This window comes from Oryctolagus cuniculus, chromosome 13 (genome assembly GCF_051225735.1).
Source record: "Oryctolagus cuniculus isolate XC-2025 breed Fujian yellow rabbit chromosome 13, ASM5122573v1, whole genome shotgun sequence".
Taxonomy (NCBI): Eukaryota; Metazoa; Chordata; class Mammalia; order Lagomorpha; family Leporidae; genus Oryctolagus; species Oryctolagus cuniculus.
Window position 1 is genome coordinate 40,429,852 of NC_142879.1, and position 16,641 is coordinate 40,446,492.

The following is a 16,641-nucleotide window of genomic DNA, read 5'->3' on the forward strand; positions in this document are numbered from 1 at the left end:
CTGCTGCAGGCTCCTTTCACCTTGCTCCAAGAAAATGGCATGTTCTCCAGCCACTGGCTGCAGGAGCTGCCGGTGGTATCCCACTTGCTGCTGTGTGACTGTACTGCCTTCACTGCTCCACAGCATCTCTCTTCTTTCTGTAGAATTTCCACTGCAAACTCCTCTCCAACTGTACCCTGGGAATGCAGTCCCTCCCTTTTGCTTCTGTTATCTTCCCAAGGTCAAAATCAGCATCCCTTTCCCTATGCAACCATCTTGGATCCTCCCAGTGTGTAGGTATTAACCTCTCAGTTGTCATGTCTTATTTTTAAAATATTTATGCATGTATTTAAAAGGCAGATTTACAAAAGAGAGAGAGGGAGAGGAAGGAGGAGAAGAAAGGGAGAGGAGAGAGAGAGAAATAGGAGGAGGAGGAGGAAGTGTTGAGGTGGATTTGTTCTGAGAGGAGGTGCGTGGTGGGGGCAAGAGGCACAGAGTCACCACACAGACCCTGGGACTCGGGTGAAAGTGGACCAGATGTGAGCAGCCCGCAGACTTGTTTATTTCAGTTGGTACAGCACCTTAAATAGCCAAGGCAGCCAATCTGGTCAAGGGGCGGTTTATGTCCTAACCAATCACAGCCTGTTGCCAGGCAGTATCTGCAGCCATCCAATCACAGCCTGTTGCCAGGCAGGCTCTATTGCCATGTGGTTTCCAAAGCCGTCCAATCACAGCCTGTTGCCAGACAGGCTCCATTGCCAGGAGGGTTTCAAAACCATTCCTGAGTAACTGAGGCTCGCTTGCCAGTGGCCATCTTGGCATGACCTTCTCATTACACTACATTTCCCCCTTTTCATTTATTTTTGAGCAATGGAAGGCATGATCCTTGGCCATACTATTGTTGACCCCATTTCCATGTGGTCTCCGTATGGCTGTGCCTGTCTTAGGTTGTCCCCCAGGGGATCTTACCCGTCATTGACTAACCAGTGATCAAAACAGGAGACCACAGGAGTGCTTGCTCAGATAGGTGTAGGAATGAGGAACAATGGTAATCAGGAATGGCATGACTGCACAGAGGCTGTGGGCCATTTGAGTGGCTGACAGGAGCTAAGTGGGGTATAAAACAGTAATGGATGTGGCTATGGGCAGTTTCTCAGGGTAGGATGGTAGGGCAGGTGCGTCTGCTAACAAGGCGGGCTCTCAGTCTTGTTCAGCTGGTTCTGGTTGACAGTGGCAGGCTTGATGTTTCTGGCTGGTACCCAAATAGGCTGTCCTGAATTATCTGTAAAGACACAAGCATATCCTCAACCTTGGTTAGCAGAGGGTGTGGTCCCTTCCATTCTCTTGTCAGGGGGTCTTTCTACCTAACCATAGGGACTGGGGTCTGGGATGGAAGGGAGAGGAGAGGGGAGTGTAGGAGAGGGAGGAGGAAAGAGAGAGGGAGAGAGAGAGAGAGAGAGAGAGAGCGCGCATGAGAATGAATGAGAATATCTTCTGTCTTCTGGTTCAGTACCCAAATAGCTGCAACAGCTGGAGTTGGGTCCATCTGAAGTTATTAGCCAGGAGCTTCTTTCAGGTCTCCCACATGGTATAGGGGCCAAAATGCTGAGGCCATCTTCCACTGCTTTCCCAGGCCACTAGCAGGGAGTTGGATGAGAATAGAATGGCTGGGACTTGAACTGGTGCCCAGATGTGATGCTGACACTGGCTTTACCTGCTACATTACAGCACTGGCCCTCAATTGTCATACCTTGATGGTCAGAATATCTAGACAGTTTAGTAGGGGAGGAGAAGAAGGGATATAAGGGACATGTAGGAGTATCAGGAAACCAACCATTTAACAATCAGTTTAGGAAAAAAGTTATGTGCAGCATAATAATGTTTTAGTCAGGAGTAGACCACATATGTATGCACTGATTTCAGGCTTTTGGCACCACTCAAACTTATATTTTAATTCCAAATTTAAAAGTAAACTGTTGGGCAGGGGGATTTTCTCTCCACGGGCCACGGGGGACGGGGCTGGGAGAAGAAATACACTTGCACCTTATGTCGTGTAAATACTGAGTTTCTAGTTCAAGAAGATAATCCTGGTTAGTGCGGGATTGGAGGTAGGAGCGAGGCGGACGTTGGAGCGCGCCAGTTGGCATCCACACCAACAGGATTCCTCTTTGTTTATCTTTGAGACAGTCCAACCTTGGGAATAGCTTTAAAAGGGAAATTAATGCTGAGACGGTAAAGTCCCCTGTGCAGCCCTGGATGGAGCGCAGGCTTCCGTGGCTGCGGACCTGGGGCATTGCTCATGCAGTCATTCGTCCATCCGTGGGTACAAGATTGGGTGGGAAGGTGCAGGAGGGTGTTTCTGGCTTCTCATGGCACATGGCTTTGCATGGTTCCAGGCTCTGAGCCACCTGCAGGAGTCCCTCGGCACAAACTCTTATGCTGCCTTCGCATGTCCCCGTGTGTCAGCGTGGCTGGGCCGGGAGCCTCCGTCCCCGTCCCATCCCGTCCCGTCGCCTGCAGGGGACGCAAAGTGCCTTACCGACCGTGGCCTTACAGTTTCCCATGTACGCTGACAGGTGCCTGTCCTTGAGAAGAGAAAAGCGTCTGTTTTGTTTTGAATCAGTTTTAGTTTCTTACTGCCGGCCAAACTCCTATGTCCCCAGCAAATCCCTGGGCCACTGGTTGTTTCTCCATTATGTTCATTACCTTGTACCATGTACCTCAGATCTCTCTCTCTCTCAGTTATAGTTTTTCATCTTGGCCTTTTTTTTCTTTTTATTCTTTTTATTTTATTTTAATTTTTTTTTTTTTTTTTTTTGCTTTAAAACGAGTGTGATACCATAGCAAGTCCATGTTAGCCTCTCACCATGTACTCTTTAAGAGGTGTGTGGCTGTTTATCTGGTCGGGATGCTAAGTAGTGTGATGGATGTAAACGAGGTTTTTAGGAAGTGTGGCAGAATGTTGGCTGTGACAGTGACACGGTGTAGTCAGCTGCCTCTGACGAGGCCTTCTCTGTTCAGTGTTAAGTGATTTAAAAAAAAAAATCCATACCCTGTTCTGACTTGGTTTAAAGATGGAGTAGAAGGTGGATTTGAAAATGGTTTGGGATGCAATTAGGTTATGCTATTTGGACAATAAACTCACCTTGACCTAAAAAAAAAAAAAAAAAAAAAACACAAAAACAAAAGTAAACTGTTCATGTACATACTTGGTGCTCTATTGCATTTGTATATTATCTGAAAGCAGTTGACAGATTTTCCATCTATGATATAAAGCACTACCATATTTTTATTTAAAAAGGAAATTCAGTAGACGAAGGAACCACTGAGCTAAAGCCAGCCCTAAAAAGGAAATTCAACATTTTATGTATAGCTCAGATTCATGGCATTCTTTCTGTTTGGTGTTAGGATTTATTAATTTTAGTTTTCTTGAGCTGTCTATCTTTTTAGCCATCTGTTGTGTACTCTTAGCTCCACATGAAATAAATAAATGTTATTATTAAGCTTTAGGACTGGGTGAATGGAATTGTGAAACTGATTTAAGAAGAGAATAATTTAGAAAATCACAATTGAGTATTGAGAAGCCACAGAAATATTGAAAATGGTGATGTGTCAATGAGGATGAACATTTTAATGAGATTCTAATATTCCCTTTAGTTATTTCTATTAAAATGCAAATATATGTACAATTGACCTCATAGAGAAAAGATCATGAAGAACACCAAAAGCTGATATTTTAGTGGTTCTGGAGTGATTTTAGTCCATTCTAAAGTTGTTAACATAGTGTGATTTCCCCATCTGAGACAATATTTACCAGATTTTAGTTAAAATAACAGACTCAACCTCTGATTCAGATGAGATGTTAAAATTAAGCTGCTTTCCTCTGAACAACATAGCTGGCACAGTTTGGTACTGTCTGAGAAAGAGTTAGGCTCTATGGGCAATTGATAGAGTATTACCCATGGTGCTTATGGGGCATGAACTTCCATTGAAGTGAATCCTTTTCATTCATAGCGGCATAATGATTTTCAAAATCCCCAGTATTTGCTGCTATGTTTTAAACTCCCCTGATGTACCTGAACTTGAGGATTTCCTCACATCATTTCCTTGTGTTCAAACATCAAAGCGTTAACAAATGTACCTATTTTACAAGGAAGTAATTTTAAAATATAAACTGAAAACACCTGAGATTGTGTTTCTGAGATTTTATTTAATTATGTATAGTAATCATACATACCAGAAAAACCATAACATGCAAAACACTTTGCCCTCAAAACGTTTTTAGAGTGTTTCTAATTGTTAACCATTTCTGCTTTCTTTTGACTGCTAACTTACTAAATGATATGATAAGACTATATATTGATTTAGCAGAAAGTGCAAAAGAATTAAACCTGTACAAATTCCATTTACAAAACAAATTCAACTGAGCAACCAAAAAAAAAAAAAAAAAACTGCAAAAGAAATAAAAGAGAAGAAAGTGATCCTGGGTTCCATAGTTCATATTCACGAAAGAACAAAGGCAAATCTAAAAAAAAAAAAAATTGATGATGTGCATATATACATGAAAAGATTGTAATTGGTGAAAGCATAGGAGTAGTGGTGGTGAGAATTGAGGCCACAAAGAGTCCAGCAGGTGTCAAGAGATGATGGGGGAAGGGGGAGGCGAGAAGAAGGGGGCGGGGCCTCGGGCCTCGGGGCGAGTCCTGGGGCGGGTCTCCTGGGCGCTGCCCTCTGTGACGTCAGTCAGGACTTGTCTGCTGAGTGGGCGGATGGCGGGGGGGGGGGGCGTGATCCGGTGGAGGCGGCCAGCGCTGCGGGTCCTGGAGCAGCCGTGGAGGCGAGTCGGAGCTCCGGGCTGAGTGGTAGGTGACCTCTGGAGGAAGCTCCTCAGCCAGATGTGCCCCCCGCCTGTCCCTGGCTTGGGACCGACTTTCTCACGACGCTCGGAAATGGTGAGTGTCTGCGCGGGGGAGGTCAAGAAGCTGCGCGTCGGCCCCCAAATGCCACCGAGTCCCCTGCCCAAGCCCAGCCCAGCTTGAGGTGGAGCTGGGAGCCCCGGGTGCGCTGGCAATGAATGCGCTGGGACTGTTGGGTGGGTGAGTGGGCCCTGGGGTCCGCCCCCAGGCCCTCCAGATGTGCAGAGGGGCTTGGGCAAGCCTGGTGCCTGGAGTTGGGTTCAAGAGGTAAGGTGTGGGGGCCAGCAGAGGCTTGGTCCTCGCGGGGAGGGGAGGGGGAAGCTGCCTGCTCTCTGATCCTCCCCTATGGGGCATGGCGGGCTTTCCTGCCAGGGTGCAGAGAGTGCTTCCTGACAGCCTGTGGAAGCCAGGCAGAGGGGCGAGTGCGAGCTTCATTTGCCAGGCGCCCTGCTGGCCACGGGGATGGGCTGACAGTCCCATGGCTCTTGGTAGGACAGCGGCAGGTGGCGCAGGAGTTGTGTTTGTGGTCCATCGGGACGCTGGCTGAGCCTCTTAGCTGGTTCCCTCTCAGACAGAACAAGCTTCTGGGATTGAAGGCTGAGTGGGCTTGGGTGGGCTTCTGTGGATTCAGAGAATGCGCTCTCCATTCCCCGCCTTCCGATTTCAATTTGTTGCTGAGGGTTGATGTGGTGCTCCAGCCTCAGAGCTAAAAGGGCCACGGGGCCAGAGGATGAGAGAAGCAGGATGGCAAGAGGATAACCCCCACCTTTCTGCTGAGAATGATGGAAACCACGGGCGTGAGTTCAAGGATAGGACTAGGGGAGTCGTTGTATCCTCTCAGACTTCCCAGTGGGTGGGGCCACATGCTGACAGGAGTTTCAGCAAAGGAGCGGGATCCTCCCTGTGTGGCAATGATGAACACCGGGGCCTACATTCCAGAGGTTTCCATTGACGTCGCCTCCTGGGATGTGTGTTGGGAGGGAGCTGGTGCATGGAGACTGGAGAATACGTACGATCATTGCCAGATGTGTGTTCAGGTGACATAGGATTCCATGTCTGTTGTTGGGATAGGGACTGTGGTCCCCAGGCCCCGCCTCTTCATAGGCATCTGGGAGTTGCTGCCTGTCCCTGCTTGGAAAATTCTCATTCTGCAGGCTAGGACTTCCCCCCTCACCTCCCTCCCTCAGCCCTTCTGTTCACAGCTAGATGCACCTTTTTTGTCTCCTGTCCCAAAAGACCTCCAGGGATGTGGGCTTTGAAATGGGTACCTGGCTGAAGTGAGTGGGCTTCAGGTACGGGAAACGAATTCCAGTGCCTGTGCTTCCCTGCGATGTGTCCCTGGTATTGGCGCGTCTTGAGGCCAGAGGCAGGCGTGGCTGGGTGACGCTTATTGCCCTGCTGACCAAACCCGCCAGGTTTGAGGACACGAGACGCTTGGCAGTATTCCCTGGGGCACATGTCCTTTCTTGGGCTCTCTGGAGAAGTGGGCCAGCCCCAAGACCAGAAAGAGGTGCATGAGAAACCCAAGGGAAATGCGAGTCTGCTGTGTTGCCTGAGAAGATGGCCTTGGTATTTGTTGGGGGTGGTTTTCCATCTGCCCTAAGGAAATTGACTTCAGTTTCACGTTGGGGCACGTCGGGAGAGGACAAGCCTCCTGTCATTCATGCAGCTGAGTGGGAAATGGAGAGGCCACTCAACAGTTCTTGGGCTCAAGGAAGACATTGGGACGTCCGTAAGGGAAAAGCTGGGAAGCTGGGAAGTCCTCTCTCTCTGCCCCTCTCTCACTCCCCAGCCCTCTCTCTCCTTCTCTCTTTCTGCCTCTGCCTCTGTCCCTGCCTCTCTGTAACTCTGCCTTTCCAATAAAGAAAGAAATTTTCACACACACACACACACACACATCCTCCCAAAAAGCAACGAGAGTGTTCCTCAATTTCCCATGACTTGCCAGTCATCCACGTATCTATGTGGACACATGCATGGTGTGAAAGTGGAGTATGGCGCCCGGACATGCAAGCAAGGGGAGAGAGCTTCCCTATTCTGCCAAACTCTGCCGGTGACGGACCAGGAAGAAACCAGGAGCCAAGCACAGCAGAGGGTTGTGCCACGTGAGTGGTGGGGTCCAAAGCACCATGGCACTGATGTGCTTGTTGGATAAGCCCACAACAGCACAGGCAATCAAGACAAAAAGCCACAAATGGGATTACATTTTTAGAAAGATGTAATTAATTTTATTGAAAGACCCAGTTGCAGGAGGCAGAGGCAGAGAAAGGGACGGGGGGGACTTCCATCCACTGGTTCACCCTCGAAATGGCCACAGTAGCCAGGGCTGGACCAATCCGAAGGCAGCAGAGAGGAGCTTCTTCATGGTCTCCCCTGCCGGGCATGTGCAGGGGTCCAAAGAAATGGGCCATCATGTACTCTTTTCTCAGGCCAATGCAGAGAGCTGGATCAGATGTGGAGCAGCCGGGACACGCAAAAGCGCCCAAGTGGAGTGCTGACGGTACAGGCGGCGACTTTGCCCGCTACGGCACATCGCTGGCCCCGAGGATTTGTGACTGTAAAGAAAACGGAAAGCAGGTTGCCGTAAAGAGCAATGAAAAGAAACACAGAAAAGGAAAGGCGGATAGGCGTGTAGCATGGAGGATGTGTATGGTGTGTGGGACATCTCTATGTTCTTTGAACTGTATCCGTGAAATCAATGAATTGCTTTCCTGGTTACTAATTGAAAGATGTCAAAGGAAAAAAAGGTAAAAGAGGCCAGCTGTAGTGGTGGTGTGGAGGCAGGGTGAAGGGGATGGGTCCGGAGCCTTTGCCATCTGTTTCATCATTAGGCACCAGGTGTAAGGAGGGGAGTGTTCCAGTGCTGGTGGTCAGCCCAGCGGGTTCCCGAGCCAAGGAGGCCAGGCAGAGAGCCTGGTGGAGTTGTAGGTGCCCCGTGTGCCATATGTCCTTTGGTTGGGATCTGACAGGGGACCACCCGTGTCCCGTGCCCACGGAAGGGTGGGTGTCAGCGAGCGGAGCGGAGGTGGAGGAGCCACTCTAGGCACGCTGAAATCCAATGACACGGGAGACCAGAAACCTAAGTTGCATTTTCAGAACATTGAACTCAGGGAGCATGAGGTATGTCTGTGCGAAAGGTAAAATGTGCTCAGGCGAAGAAAGTGATTTTGGGTTCCAGAATGAGTTTTCAGTGCACCCCCAAAGGCTAGATCTAAGGAAAGGTTGAGGAGTTGTGTTTATGGATGTGGAACATCTGGCTTGGGGAAAGCCTAGGAGTGTAGCTGGTGTGAGTGGGGGCTGCCAGGTGTCAAGAGGCCAGCAAGGTGTCAAGAGGAGATGGGGGAGGGGTAGGTGAGCAGAAGGGGGCGGAGCCTCGGGCTGAGGGGCCAGTCCTGGGGCAGGTCTCCTGGACCCTGCCCTCTGTGACGTCAGTCAGGACGTATCCGCCTGCGTGGGCGGATGGCGGGGGCGGGGGGAGGTGGGGGGGGAGGGTGATCCTGTGGAGGCGGCCAGCTTTGCCGGTCCTGGAGCAGCGGTGGAGGCGAGTCGGAGCACCGGGCTGAGTGGTAGGTGACCTCTGGAGGAAGCTCCTCAGCCAGATGTGCCCCCGCCTGTCCCTGGCTTGGGACCGACTTTCTCCCGACGCACGGAAATGGTGAGTGTCTGCGCGGGGGAGGTCAAGAAGCTGTGCGTCGGCCCCCAAATGCCACCGAGTCCCCTGCCCAAGCCCAGCCCAGCTTGAGGTGGAGCTGGGAGCCCCGGGTGCGCTGGCAATGGATGCGCTGGGACTGTTGGGTGGGTGAGTGGGCCCTGGGGGTCAGCCCCCAGGCCCTCCAGATGTGCAGAGGGGCTTGGGCAAGCCTGGTGCCTGGAGTTGGGTTCAAGAGGTAAGGTGTGGGGGCCAGCAGAGGCTTGGTCCTCGCGGGGAGGGGAGGGGGAAGCTGCCTGCTCTCTGATCCTCCCCTATGGGGCATGGCGGGCTTTCCTGCCAGGGTGCAGAGAGTGCTTCCTGACAGCCTGAGGAAGCCAGGCAGAGGGCCCAGTGCGAGCTTCATTTGCCAGGCGCCCTGCTGGCCACGGGGATGGGCTGACAGTCCCATGGCTCTTGGTAGGACAGCGGCAGGTGGCGCAGGAGTTGTGTTTGTGGTCCATCGGGACGCTGGCTGAGCCTCTTAGCTGGCTCCCTCTCAGACAGGACAAGCTTCTGGGATTGGAGGCTGAGTGGGCTTGGGTGGGCTTTGGTGGATTCAGGACACGCATGCCCTCCACCCGCCTGGGTTTCAGGGTGGGCCTGGAGGTTGTCTGCGGTGGTCCCGCCACAGGGCTCAAAGGGCCACGGGGCCAGAGGATGAGAGAAGCAGAAGGGCCACAGAGTCACCCCCACTTTTCCAGTGAGAATGGAGAGTCCCCCTAGCGTGAGGTCAAGGTCAGACTAGCGGGTGGTGTTGGATCCTCTGCACCTTTTCAGAGGGCTGAGCCGTGCGCCTGACAGGAGTTTTGGCAGAGGCGCGGGTGCTCCCTGAGAGGCACCACCAACACCGGGCCCTTCATTCAGGAGGTTTTTCAGGGACGTTGCCTCCTTGCATGTGTGTTGGGGAGGGAGCTGGTGCAGGGAGCCTGGAGAACACGTGTGCTTGTCGTCAGATGTGTGTTCAGGTGACTGGGATTCCATGTCTCAGAATTTTGATTCCTCTTTATTCTTTGTCCACTGAAAACTCCGCCCCTCTGCTGCAGCTTATATGGCAGCATCAGTGTTTATACTAAGCAGGGATGAAAATTTGCTCCATTTTCATTTTCAGTCAGAACTGTGCAAGCTGAACTTTTGGAATGTCTGTGGTATTGGCTTTTGTCTCTGCTGTTAATCTCTGGTCCTTTACAGTTTTTCAGGGATGAGTGACATCCTGCTTCTGAACCGTATAAATGCTTGCAAAATCTTTTGTTCGGCCCTGCCAATGCAACCGAAGGTGGGACTTGAAATTCTAGAAATCTATTGCAGGCTGATATTTTAGTTGATAATTTTGTATGGCCCATGAATGGTGTTCTAAATATCCAAATGATCCTTGGCAGACAAAAGGTTCCCCTCCACTGGATTAGTGAATGGATACAATTATTTTTTTCTTCACAAAAAGGTAGTCTCCTGCTGTAGGCTTTATCTTCTATATCCTCTTGTCCTTCCTGGAATGAAGTATCCTGTTGTAAATTTCTGATGCCTTTGAGATACTGTCTTCACAAACTTTTCAGAAGGCATCAGTGATTTTACCATTATTCCACTCAAGTTTTTTTTTCTTTTTTTTATTTTTTGACTGGCAGAGTGGACAGTGAGAGAGACAGAGAGAAAGGTCTTCCTTTTCTGTTGGTTCACTCCCCAGCGGCCGCTGTGGCTGACATGCTGCGGCCGGTGCACCGCGCTGATCCAAAGCCAGGAACCAGTCGCTTCTCCTGGTCTCCCATGGGGTGCAGGGCCCAAGGACCTGGGCCATCCTCCACTGCCTTCCCGGGCCACAGCAGAGAGCTGGCCTGGAAGAGGATCAACTGGGACAGAATCCGGCGTCCCGACCGGGACTAGAACCCAGGGTGCCGGTGTCGCAGGCAGAGGATTAGCCTATTGAGCCGCTGCACCGTCCTCCACTCAAGTTTTACCATCAATTTATTATTTTGTTCTTGTTTTAAATCTCAACAAAGTCATGTTGCTCTGATAAGGGATTTTTTTCAAACTGATGTCTTATCCTTCTTAGTACCTTAAACTACATCTGTTCAAATATATTATGGCATTTTGATAAGAATTTATCTGATGCGAAAAACTTTAAAGCCTATGCAGTTCTCTTAATACATATCTTCTGTGAATTTTCTGAAGACCCCTTGTAATTGCAATGTGGCTAGTTTTGTATACTTCACTTTAAAATATAATATTACTTATTACTTCCTACTTATGTCATGAAATTTTATTACATATATGTTAACATGTTTGGATGTGTTATTCTGTTTACTCCTGAGAGCTGTTTATCAGCTTTTGAGGTCCTGAGTATTTTGCAGTTACTCAGCTTGACAGGAAATTTGCTCAAAGGGCCGTTCAGTGGACCTCCATCCAAGACTCATTTTAAATCTTTTTTTTTTTATTTTTTTGACAGGCAGAGTGGACAGTGAGAGAGAGAGACAGAGAGAAAGGTCTTCCTTTGCCGTTGGTTCACCCTCCAATGGCCACCGCTGCTGGCATGCTATGGCCGGCCCACCGCGCTGATCCGAAGGCAGGAGCCAGGTGCTTCTCCTGGTCTCCCATGGGGTGCAGAGCCCAAGCACTTGGGCCATCCTCCACTGCACTCCCTGGCCACAGCAGAGAGCTGGCCTGGAAGAGGGGCAACTGGGGCAGAATCTGGCACCCCGACCGGGACTAGAACCGGGTGTGCCAGCGCCACAAGGCGGAGGATTAGCCTATTGAGCTGCAGCGCAGGCCAGATCCCTATCTTTATTCACTGTTGAAATAAATTATGATATTCATGTTATATGACTTCAAAAAGGGTTTATGAAGGAGGGAAAAACTGGGTAACTAAACTACTAGGAGCTTTGTCACTCAGTCTTAGATGACTGATACAGTTTTCATCTGCTTTGGAAAAATCTTAGTAGAAGTTGGCAAGGTTGATTGGGCTGGGAAGTGTCTACTTGTATGTACTTAAAAGTATAATATCATACTAAGCCTACTATAGTGTTGTGTGAATTTGTACCTTTTACATTAAATATCTGAATATGTAAGTATAATCATTTTTTAAATTCTAAGTTTCAGAAAATTTATTGATATTTGTGGAATGAAAAATTTTAAAGTGTTTAAAGTATACAGAGAAGAATTCAATAATGCAATAATAGTGCAGAGCTAGAGAAATGATATGATGAACATCCACGTGACCACCACCTAATTAGAAGAGTCCATGGCTGCCCACTCCCTCTGTCCCTGAGGCTCCAGGGGCTTCAGGGCTTGCTGGACCGTGGCTGCCACCTGCCTTGCTTTGCAGCTGTCTCTCACGGCTATGATCTTCTCCTCTTCAGCAGCCCAGGGACTGACCTTCAGTGCGTGGTGGGTTTGGGGCCCAGTCATTGTTGTGACCATTTGTGCCAGCCCAGGAGAGCCCCTTGGCCTGTGACCACCAGGTGCAGCCCTCTGGCTTCCAGCCCTGGCTTTCCCTGAATCCCGCTTGTTAGGTTCTTGGTGTCCCAAAAGTGCTGGTGGCTGTGAAGACTCTGTGGACAGGAAGAAGCAGCCCCAGTTCTTTAGATGTAGAGGGTAAAGGGAACAGCTGTCTGAGGTAGGTGACACCCATGGCCTATCTGTGACACGGTAGGGTCTTACCATCCGGCACCAAATGCAGGACAGCAGGCACCAGGAAGAGGCCAAAGGGTGAACGAGAGGGCCCCAGGCTTCAGTAGATGCTTTTGCGTCCAGGGTCTGTGTGTGGTTCCTGGGCCAGAGGAGCCACATGCTGGGTTTGGGAGGGTCTATGTGAGAAAGCTCAGAGGCCCTGCTGTGTCCTTGTTTTACCACCATCTGAGTAGAGCCACTCTGCAGGATTTTGGTGCCACAGTTAAAATGTCTTTTAGGCTGCCTGCAAACCATATCAGGAGTGTCTGCTTTGAGTCCCTGCTGCACTCTTGATTCCAGCTTCCTGCTAATGTGTACCTGGGAGGCAGCAGGCGATATCTCAAGTACCTGGATCTCTGCCACCCGTGTGGGAGACCTGGATTGAGTTACAGGCTTCCAGCTTTAGCCTAGCTCAGTCCTGGCTATAAGGGTATTTGGGGAGTTAAGCAGCATATGGGCACACTCTTGCTGTCTCTCAAAAAAGAAAAAAAATGTTAAAATACTCTCTTTGTGCCAGTAGCTTGTTTCTACTGCCTCTTGCATCCCAGCTGTCTCTCACCCGTTCTGACACTGCAGTTCCTACAGCAGGTCCATCCGCATACCTGGTAGTCCCCTCCCTGATTTAAAACTCTTGCAGGCTATCAAATGAGCCTTAATGCTTGACTCTTTAACTGTTCCTCACTTGTTTCTGCCACCTTCAGCAATAAACGGCAGTACACTGACAACTCCTTGAACTAGGCTGGCCCCTTCGCTATGATCCCCCTGTTGTTCCCTCTTCCACCCAACTCTGCCAAGTTAGCATGCTGTTTTTGACATTACAGCGCCCTTCAAGGTTCTCAACAGCTGCTCCCAGCAAATATTATAATTTCTATTCACCTATTAAATTGCTTTAATAGCACTGGGCTTTGCATGCTTCAAATGCGTGACTTTGGTATCAGTGCTGTACTCTGTGAGTTCCAGGAGGGCCTTGGGTCTTCTCATTTATCTTCATGTACTTGGTGCATTTTCCCAGTGTCTGGACCATAGTAAACATTTTTTAGAAAGCTTTTATTTAATAAATATAAATTTTATAGGTACAGCTTTTGGAACATAGCGGTTCTTCCCCCCATACCCGCCCTCCCACCCCCACTCCTGTCCCAGCTCCTACTCCCTCTCCCATCCCATTCTTCATTAAGATTCATTTTCAATTTTTTATATACAGAAGATCAACTCTATACTAAGTAAAGATTTCCACAGTTTACACCCACACAGACACACAAAATATATTTGAAGACAAGTTTTACCGTTAATTCTCATAGTACAACTCATTAAGGACAGAGATCCTACATGTGAAGCAACTGTACCGTGTCTCTTGTTGATTTAAGAATTGACACTCTTATTCATGACATCAGTGATCACCTGAAGCGTTTGTCATGAGCTATCAAGACAATAGAAACCTTTTGAGTCCACAAACTCCATCAGTATTTAGACAGGGCCATAATCAAAGTGGGAGTTCAGTTCTCTTCTCCCTTCAGAGAAAAGTACATCCTTCCTGGATGGCCCCTTCTTTCCACTGGGATCTCTCAGACATCCTTCGTGTAGATCATTTGTTGCCACAGGTAAACACTTATTAATTGGTCAAATATGATCAAACATCCAATCGTGTGTTAGGTGTAGTTGTGGGCTGTTCTGGGGAAAAGACAATGAGCAAAACTAAATGCTAGTAATAAATACTTGCTAATACCCACCCAAGTTAAAATGAGAAGTTTGAAGTTTACAGTGTGTTTTAAGTTTTATGTTGAAAAACAAAGGGAAGGGATGAAAGGAGGTTGGAGGAGGAGGTGGTGTTGTATTTTCAGTAGGGAGGCCCAGGACAAACTCCAGGGAGAAGCTAAAATCTGAAAAAAGATGAAGAAAGTGAGCAAGTGTGATTCATGGAGATACAGGAAAAGCCCTGCAGTCAGAGGAGTAGTAAATGCAAAAGCCCTGGGGTGACCAGGATGGCAGGAACTGAGGAGGGAACAGTGCCGAAAGGACAGAGTTCTTTGTCACTCTGGAACATGGTGGCAGGTTTTGCCCCAGTGAGTAACATAAACTGACTTAATTTTATCAGGATTCCCCTGCTGCCGTGTGAGCAAAGAGGACAGGGTGAACGCAGACAGATCTCTCTGGTGGAAGCTAGTGCAGGAACCAGAGTAATCAGGATAGAGGCCTGGGCTGAGTGAGAGCAGGGGAGAGCTGATGAGAGTTGGGTTCTGGATGTATTCTGGAAAAATCAGCAGATTCTGTTGGTAATTTGGATACATACCACAGAGGAAAGAGGCATCAAGTGTGACGATGCTGAGTTTTGGGCAATTTCTCGCTCATTAGTTCTGTCAGAGAGATGTTCCATTTCTTATTGGTACTATTGCAGGCCACCACACTCCTGCCTCTGCCACTGCTGGCCCCCGACCAGCTCTTCCATCTTCGGGGGTCTTTCCGGGCCTTCTGTTATCTCCTCGCAGCTCTTCTCCAAGCCGTTTCCTGTCCCTTCTGCTGTGTGGCCTGATCTGCTCTCCCATCCACGTTTCTCATCATCATGCCACGTGTGGCATACCTTTGTGGGGACAGGGCTACGAGTGGGGAACAAGGCAGCTGCAGGTGGAGCTGATGCTCTCGTGGTGCTGTCCTCTAGTGCGACAGATGTTGCCTAAACTCATCAGGGATGTGATGTTAGGCGACTTAGATTCTCTGTGCTTCAGTTGCCGCCATTTACAAATAGGGATAAGAATTTGTAGCATCAGAGTAGCAACAACTGAATGGTATGGTGTATGTAAAGCATGTAGAGCTGGTAAAGAACAGCACGTGGCTACAGAGGGAGTACTGTACCCATTTGTTAAATAAACAAACACAGAATTTGGAAAAAAAAATTAAACATGAAAAGGCAAAATAACTCATTTTAATATACAATTATATGCCCTGTTTTAGTGAAAACTTCACAAATTTTAATTGATTGTTTTTAGTTAAGTCTTTCTATAGAAATTTAAAAATGCTATTTCTGAGTGGGTGTTCAGCCTAGTGGTTAGGACACCAACTAGGATGCCCACGTCCCATACTGGAGCAGCTAGGTTCAGGTTTCTGGCTCAGCTCGTGATTCTAGCTCCCTACTAACATGCTCCCTGGGTAGCTACAGGTAATGGCTCAAGTGGTTGCTTCCCTGTCACCCACCTATGAAACCTAGACTGAGTTCCAGGCTCCTGGTTTTGACCTAGGCTGGCTCCAGCTGTTGGGTATTTCAAAAGTGAAATCAGTACATGTAAACTGTCTGTCTGTCACTCTCTGTCTTTATATCTGCCTCTCAAATACATAAAACAATTTTAAAAGGTCCTATTTATGAATGGAATATTCTAGGAAAGATGACATCATTTATTTTTAATGCCCATGAGTTCATCAAATATTGTTATGACAGTTTCATTGGCTCAGTTTTTAATATTAAAAGTAGTTTGTCATCCTATTTTTGAAAAATTATCTTTTTATATTATTTTAGTGTATAGTAAATGGCACAGGAAAAAATCCATAAAAATGACTAGACAACAAATGAGTACTTGTGCAGGTAATATTCATACAGAAATATCAATTATGTTTCTGAGCATGTCACATTATTGGGTATGTTTGTTTCACAGAAGAGTTTAATTGGAATAAAGTTATGGATGTATTATTTAAATGAGGTAGAGGATTATGTGGTTCTTTATGCAGAAAATATATCTCATTTCTCTTACTTTATTATCTCATTTGGTTTTAGATGAAGGTTGTCAGATTGTGTAATGCAAAAACCAGTTCTCATTTTCACCAAGACTGCACAGATTTAATACATGTGCTTCAAGCTTCAAGTTCCTTCTGAGTAATAAGCTGCTATGTGTCTTGCTTTTTGGTTTGTCACATGTGAGCTAGGGCGTTTTTAGGCCATTAACATTTAAAACTATTATTATTATTATTTTCTTTTTTCTGCCTTTTGAGATTTTAATGGAGCCTTTCTGTCTTTTCATAGCATGGATGTTATACTTCTTTGTATACTTTTTAAATTATCTATTTGTTTATCTATTTGAGAGGTAGAGAGACAGGTGAACGAGGTAGATATAGAGAGCTCCTACTCCCTGGTTCATGTCCCAGTTACCCACCAACAGCTGGGGCTGGACTGGGATTGAAACAGAGCCAGGGTCACAGTCCACATTTCCCAAATGGGTGGCAAGAGTGCAACCCCTGGGACCACTACAGCTGCCTCTAAGAGTCTGTTCTGGCAAGGAGCTGGATTCAGGAGCAGGAGTTGAACCTAGTCTCTCTGACATGGGATGCATCCATACCAACCACTAAATACTTCCTTCCTTTTGTGACTTTTTAAACTTTTTTAGTGGTTGCCCTTGAATTTGCAATATGAATTTA

The 16,641-nt window shown here is 47.9% G+C and overlaps 1 long non-coding RNA gene across 1 annotated transcript in view; it reads left to right on the top strand.

The window, feature by feature from the left end:
• The first annotated feature begins 4,749 nt into the window (after nt 1-4,749).
• Nucleotides 4,750-16,641, top strand: part of LOC149122556 (uncharacterized) — a 62,636-nt gene continuing 50,744 nt past the window's right edge. Inside the window, exon 1 of the long non-coding RNA XR_016218906.1 lies at nt 4,750-4,931. This is a non-coding gene — a long non-coding RNA (uncharacterized LOC149122556). The remainder of the gene's footprint in view (nt 4,932-16,641) is intronic.